We start from the raw sequence: 6945 nt of genomic DNA, 5'->3' as shown, positions 1-6945 counted from the left end.
GGATACAACTGAGCAACTAACACTTTTTTCTTTATCGTCATGTAACCACCACTACAGTCAAGGTATGGGATGGTCTGGTCACTCCCCTGCTGCAAATTTCTTTCTGTTGCTTGCAGTCAGCCTTCTCCAGTTCCAGCCCCTGGTTACCACTGATGTGTCCATTGTCTCTAGAGTTTTGCTTTTCCCAGGATGTCACATAAAGGGAATCATAGAATGTGTATCTTTGGAGACTAGCTTTTCACACTCAAAATGATGCATTTGAAATTCATCTCCGTGTTGTGGGAATCAGCAGTTAAATTAAAAAAATTTTTTGGGGGAGTAAAGTTGCTTTACAATGTTGTGTTAGTGTTTGCTGTACAACACAGTGAATCAGCTATATGAATACATGTGTGTGTGTGTGCTCAGTCATGTGCTTTGCAACTCCATGGACTGTAGCCTGCCAGGCTCCTCTGTCTGTGGAATTCTCCAGGCAAGAATACTAAAGTGAGTTTCCTACTCTAGGAATCTTCCTCACCCAGGGATTGAAACTGCGTTTCTTACATCTCCTGAATTGACAAGCAAGTTCTTTACCGCTAGTGCCACCTGGGAAGCCCCATGTATACATATATTCCCCCTTCTCTTTGGATTTCCTTCCCATTTAGGTCACCACAGAGCGCTGAGTAGAGTTCCCTGTAGTATACAGTAGGTTCTCATTAGTTATCTATTTTATACTTAGTAGTGTATATATGTCAATCCCAAAGAAAAAAACAAATGTCAGATATTAACGCATATATGTGGAATCTAGAAAAATGGTACAGATGAACGTATTTGCAAAGCAGAAACAGAAAAGAAATGTATGGACACCGGCGGGGAAAGGGGTGGTGATGGTGGGAGATTGGGACTTAATTCTTTTTTGACTGCTCTCTAGAGTTCATTGTCGGAGAAGGCATGGCAACCCACTCCAGTACTCTTGTATGGAAAATCCCATGGATGGAGGAGCCTGGTGGGCTGCAGTCCATGGGGTCGCCAAGAGTCGGACACAACTGAGCGACTTGACTTTCACTTTTCGCTTTCTTGCATTGGAGAAGGAAATGGCAACCCACTCCAGTGTTCTTGCCTGGAGAATCCCAGGGACAGAGGAGCCTAGTGGGCTGCTGTCTATGGGGTCACACAGAGTCGGACACGACTGAAGCGACTTAGCAGCAGCAGCAGAGTTCATTGTATGGAGATACAGTGTTTATCCATTCCCCAGCTGAGGGATATTTAGTTTGGTTTCCAGTTTTACGACCAACCTAGACAGCATATTAAAAAGCAGAGACATAACTTTGCTAACAAAGGTCCGTCTAGTCAAGGCTATGGTTTTTCCAGTGGTCATGTATGGATGTGAGAGTTGAACTATAAAGAAAGCTGAGCGCTGAAGAATTGATGCTTTTGGAGTGGAGCAGTGGTGTTGGAGAAGACCCTTGAGAGTCCTTTGGACTGCAAGGAGATCCAACCAGTCCATTCTAAAGGAAATCAGTCCTGGGTGTTCATTGGTAGGACTGATGTTGAAGCTGAAACTCCAATACTTTGGCCACCTGATGCGAAGAGCTGACTCATTTGAAAAGACCCTGATGCTGGGAAAGATTGGGGGCAGGAGGAGAAGGGGACGACAGAGGATGAGATGGTTGGATAGCATCACTGACTCAATGGACATGAGTTTGGGTGGACTCCGGGAGTTGGTGATGAACAGGGAGGCCTGGCGTGCTGCAGTTCATGGAGTCACAAAGAGTCGGACACAACTGAGCGACTGAACTGAACTTGCAGTGATGATGAACGTATCCACATTCCCATACGGGTCTTTGTGTGAACCTAAATGTTCTGTTTTGTTCTTCACTTCACTTGGCTAAACCCCTAGGTTCTGTGGTAAGGATCAGAAGTATGTGTCACTTTATAAGAAATGACCAAACTGTTTCCCAAACTAGCTGTCCATTTCCGAGTCCCACAGTGTATGTCTTGTTCCTTTTCCCACTAACAAGCTATATTCTTTAGATACTTCTTCCCCCTTAATGCTATCTTGGAAGTGATTCCAACATTAAAATACATCGAGCTGCCTCCATTTTCACAGCTGTGTGCTATTCCATCCCTTTGATCCACATTAATTTATCTACACAGTCTCCTGTCTTGGACCTTTATGCTGTTTACAGGCTTTTGCTGTTGCAAACCCCAACGGCTAATGTATTGTAGGGCACAGAATATCCCTGTCTAGGCATCTAGGTGCACATATGCTCTCTTGTCTGCAGGATAATTCCTAGAAGTAGATATACCGGGGTCAAGTTGCACCTGCTTCCTTTGCTTCATACCACCCCTTTCTCTCTCTTTCTTTTTCTCTTTTTGGCTTCTCTGGGTCTTTGTTGTGTCATGGGGGCTTTTCTCCAGTTGTGGGCTGCAGTTGTGGCATGTGGGCTTTGAGCACACAGGCTCAGTAGTTGTGGCACATGGGCTTAGTTGCCCACACTGCATGTGGGATCTTAGTTCCCTGCCCAGGGTTTGAACCTGCATCCCCCGCATTGGAAGGCAGATTCTTAACCACTGGACCATGAGGGAAGTCCCCCATATCACCTGTCTTAAGCCAACTGGCATTTCTGTAGATTTCTCTCTGGAGAAAGGGTCATTTGGTCAGGAGCCTTCCACTTTACTTCGGGAAGTTCAACCAGAGGATGCCTTCTTGCGGTTTGTTTAGAATTCACTTTTCAATCTTCTCAGTGGGTTGGAGTGAAAAAGCCACTGGAGGTGAAAGTTTCAGGAAGGTAGTGGCTGCTTCTCCTCTAGTGAAGTTGGAGGCCAGGAGCTTTTGGAAACTTTAGGGAGAATTGGGAGGATATTGGGGCCAGCAGGCCAAGGCAGCTAGGGTGGGAGGGTGGGGGACGGGAGATGGGTGAACAAGGAACCTGTGTGGTTGGAAGGGGGAGGTCTGGGTGGATTTTCCATTACACACGAGTCATGAACCTGTCCTGGGAAGGTCCACAGCTCCTGGGCTTCTTGGCATTTTCTTGAAAAGACTGCCATCCTCTCTGGAAGGAACAGCTTGGAGGGGAGGGCATGACATTTTGAGCCAGGGCTGGTGTGTGGTGAGTGTGCTATGTGTTGGGGACTCATTTGGTGTCTATGAACGGGGGCAGGGCAAGGGGCACAGGGAGGGGAGAGTCAGACCCCTCCTCCATTCTCATCTTGCCAAATGCCTGGTTTTCATAATTCAACCTGGGACGAAGGGTGGGTGGGGGGGAACCACCAGTGGCATTTCTGCTAAATAAGATAAAGTACTTGGAAACAGATGGAAGACACCCAGAGCTGCCTTATTGTTATCAGAGTATAGTCTTCAAAAGTTAAAAAACACAACTGTTAGGCAAACAAACAAATCCCCCAACCAACCAGTCAAACAAACCAAAAAGAACACCAGGCAGCACTTTTAACCCTTTAGCAAGGGCACTAGCTGGGATGGTAAAGCCAAAGCATTTGTCATCACTAAACCAGGAGCACAAAGTTAGATATGAGGACGTTACTGTCCCAGGGGGGCAATAAACCTGTCATCATTGCAGATTATTTCTTCTCTGGGATAAAAATGATTTACAACATATCCATCTCTAAGTTAACATCTGGCTTTCTGGAGTTGAGGCCCCAGTAGAAATAGTAAATCAATCACAGGTAAGTTTCACGGGGGAAGGGGTTGACAAATGATCCAGCCCATTGCCTGCTTGTGTAAATAAAGTTTTATTGGACACAATGTGTTTGAACCCATAGGTCTTCTCTGAGGCTGTCTTCACACAGAGTGCACTTGTTGTGGCATGGAACATATGGCCCGAACATTTGCTTTGTGACCTTCTGTGGGAAAATCTTGCCAGCTCTTTTGCTGGAGAATGAAATTGTTCTCAGGTGGACCTCTTAGGCAGGGCTCCAGAAGAAGTCTGAATGGCCCTGTGAGCAGCCTCTGGCCTTGTGTGTGAGCTTCGGGTCATTTTTTCTTAGCATTGTCTAGGCAGGAAGGTTTATGTGTCTGGGAAGTTTTTGGTAGATCTTTGCCAACAGCTCTTTTGAACCGAAGTGCTGACCCTCAGAGGCAGCCCCAGCCCAGGAAACAGACTCCTTCCTGCTCACACGTGTGCTTTTCCAGAGGGTGGAGTCTTCATGGATCCTAGATAATTGTCTGCCTTCTGTATTGCTTCCTGCCATTGAGTTCCTTCGGTTCCTGTGGACAGATTATTAATAATGATGAGAATACTATTGCCCACAATAACTGCTATCAAACCTATACTTGCCTATTAAATAATCTAGTGCCTTGCCCACATCCCTTCTTTTAGGTGTGAGAAGGAGTTAAGAGGTTATCATCCCCATTTGACAGACAAGAAAACTGAGGCTGTCATGGGTGCTTTACAGAAACCTTTGTGGCATGCCTGTGGGTGGAGAACTATATGCAGGTCACTCCTCCTTGACTGGGTGGACCCTGTGGATGCCTGTTTCATTGTTTAAACCTAGGAGTATCGTGTTCAGAGCCAAAAGATAGAAGTTACGGCTTTGGCCCTGCTGGGTCTCAGCTAAGTAAAAAGTCTTCTCTGTGAGATGGAGATAATGTTACTTACCTGCTGTCCCTGCTGGAGTCTTTATTATAATTAAGTAAGACTCTAATACTCGAATACTTTGGCCACCTGATGCAAAGAGCCAACTCATTGGAAAAGACCCTGATGCTGGGAAAGACTGAGGGCAGCAGAAGGGGGCGACAGAGGATGAAATGGTTGGATGGCATCATCAGCTCAATAGACATGAGTGTGAGCAAACTCAGGGAGATAGTGAAGGACAGAGAAGCCTGACATGCTGTAGTCCATGGCGTCCCTAAGAGCTGGACACGACTGAGCAACTGAACAATAACAAAGAATCTAATGGGGGGTATGGAAACCCTCAAGAACCTCCACAGCCATTGGTGGGTTAACTCCATCCTGCTCCTGTTACAGTTTCTTAGTTCTTTCTGGATCCACACAGAAAAATCAGATGATGCACTTGGGCACAGATGCTCTAAATTTTCCATGTAATTAAAAAAAAATAATATTTATTTATTTATTTTTGGCTGTGCTAGGTCTCCACTGCTTCACAAGCTCTCTCTAGTTGCAGTGAGTGAGGGCTACTCTCTAGCTGCAGTGCACAAGCTTCTCATTGCCATGGCTTCTCTAGGGTGCGTGGGCTTTAGTAGTGGCGATGCACTGGCTTGGTTGCCTCGAGGCATGCGGAATCTTCCCGGATCAGAGATCAACCCTGTGTCCCTGCATTGGCAGGCGGATTCTTAACCAGTGGACTACCAGGGAAGTCCCTTCACATCTCTTATTCCATGGCTTCCCCACCCCCGCCCCCACACACACCTTTGGATCATGACAATCTTAAGGAGAATTAAAGTTCCAGAAACATTTGCCTACGAACCCCTTGCAAAGCTTGGATTTTCCCCCTTCTTGACCTATAGGATTGATTTTCATTGTATAAATTTCAGCAGTGACAGTTATCCAAGCTCATCTTATTGTGTATAGACATTTCCCTCCTTTTTAAGTTGTAGTCAAGCACCCATTTGGTGAAGGGCATGGCAACCCACTCCCATTCCTAGAGAATCCCATGGACCGAAGAGCCTGGTGGGCTACAGTCCATAGGATCACAAAGAGTTGTACACAACTGAAGTGACTTAGCACACACGCACGCAAGCACCATGGTGATGCTGTCAGTGGGAATTCTGCCTCTGTTAAAAAGGGGATTCTGACATCTGCTACAACATGGATCAACTTTGAGGATGTGTTGTGGTTTAGCCGCTAAGTCATGTCTGATTCTTTGCAACCCCGTGGGCTGAAGCCCCACCAGGCTCCTTTGTCCATGGGATTTCCCAGGCAGGAATACTGGAGTGGGTTGCCATTTCTTTCTCCAGGGAATCTTCCCAACCCAGAGATCGAAACTGCATCTCCTGCATAGGCAGGTGGATTCTTTACCACTGAGCCACCAGGGAAGCCCTAAGGACGTGATGCTCAGTGAAATATGCCAGACACAAAAGGACACGCACTGTCTGATTCTGCTCACTGGAGGTCCCGAGAGGAGTCAGATCTGTAGAGATAGGAAGTAGATGGTGAGGGTCAGGGCCTGGGGGAGGGTATGCGGGGATCAGTGTTTCTTGGAGACAGAGTTTCAGTTTGGGAAGGTGAGAAAGTTCTGGGGATAGTTGTACAACAATGTGAATGTACTTAATGCTACTGAGCTGTGCGTTTGCAATTGGTTAAGATGGTCAGTTTTATGCATATTTTGCCACAATTAAAAAAAACATGTGTTCCTCATTACACTAACCACACTCAGCAGCCACAGGGAATTGGCTACCGTGTTGATCAGCGCAGATCGAGATGATTTCTGTCAACGCAGAAAGTTCCACCCAACACCAGTCCTCATGTGGAAATGTAGCTTCAGAGGCCTTTTAAGTTCTCTGGGTCTGGTCGGTGGTGTCCATGTGGGCCGTAATGTTCACTGCAGCTCTCGAGGGTCCTGGGGATTTGGGGGTGAAGACCATGTCCCAGCTTCCAAACCGTGTTTTGAGCTATGCAGGAAGTGAGCAAAGAAGGCATCCTTGGGGAACAGGCTCTGCTTGTGGCCTCAGAGGAACCATCGGTCCAGGGACAAATTTGCTGGCAGCCTGGGAAGGGAAGGCTGGTCGTGGAGGTCCAGGCCAGATACTGAGGGACCAAAATCAGGGGCAAGCAGGAAGTCATGAGTAGTGAGATGTCAGGAGAAAGAGTGTGTTACAAGCTGCTGGAGAACACCAGAGTGGAGTCCAGCCTTCAGTGGACAAGTTCAATTGCATCAAATAAGAAACTCCAGGCATAGAAATCCAAGCACAGTCTCTGCCCGGTTCATCATCTCTTGCAGGTCACAGCAGAAATACCACCTCCACTTCCCTTCGGCACAGTGCTTGCT

General features: G+C 46.8%; 1 protein-coding gene across 4 annotated transcripts in view; it reads left to right on the top strand.

Annotated features, from left to right (window-relative positions):
* The window catches only part of INSR (insulin receptor), a 145750-nt gene that overhangs the window by 79567 nt on the left and 59238 nt on the right, over positions 1 to 6945 (top strand). The window lies entirely within an intron of this gene.

The sequence above is a fragment of the Bos javanicus genome, chromosome 7, assembly GCF_032452875.1.
Source record: "Bos javanicus breed banteng chromosome 7, ARS-OSU_banteng_1.0, whole genome shotgun sequence".
In the NCBI taxonomy this organism is placed as follows: domain Eukaryota; kingdom Metazoa; phylum Chordata; class Mammalia; order Artiodactyla; family Bovidae; genus Bos; species Bos javanicus.
Note: the sequence above shows the minus strand (reverse complement) of the source record. Positions and strands in the feature narration are given on the sequence as shown.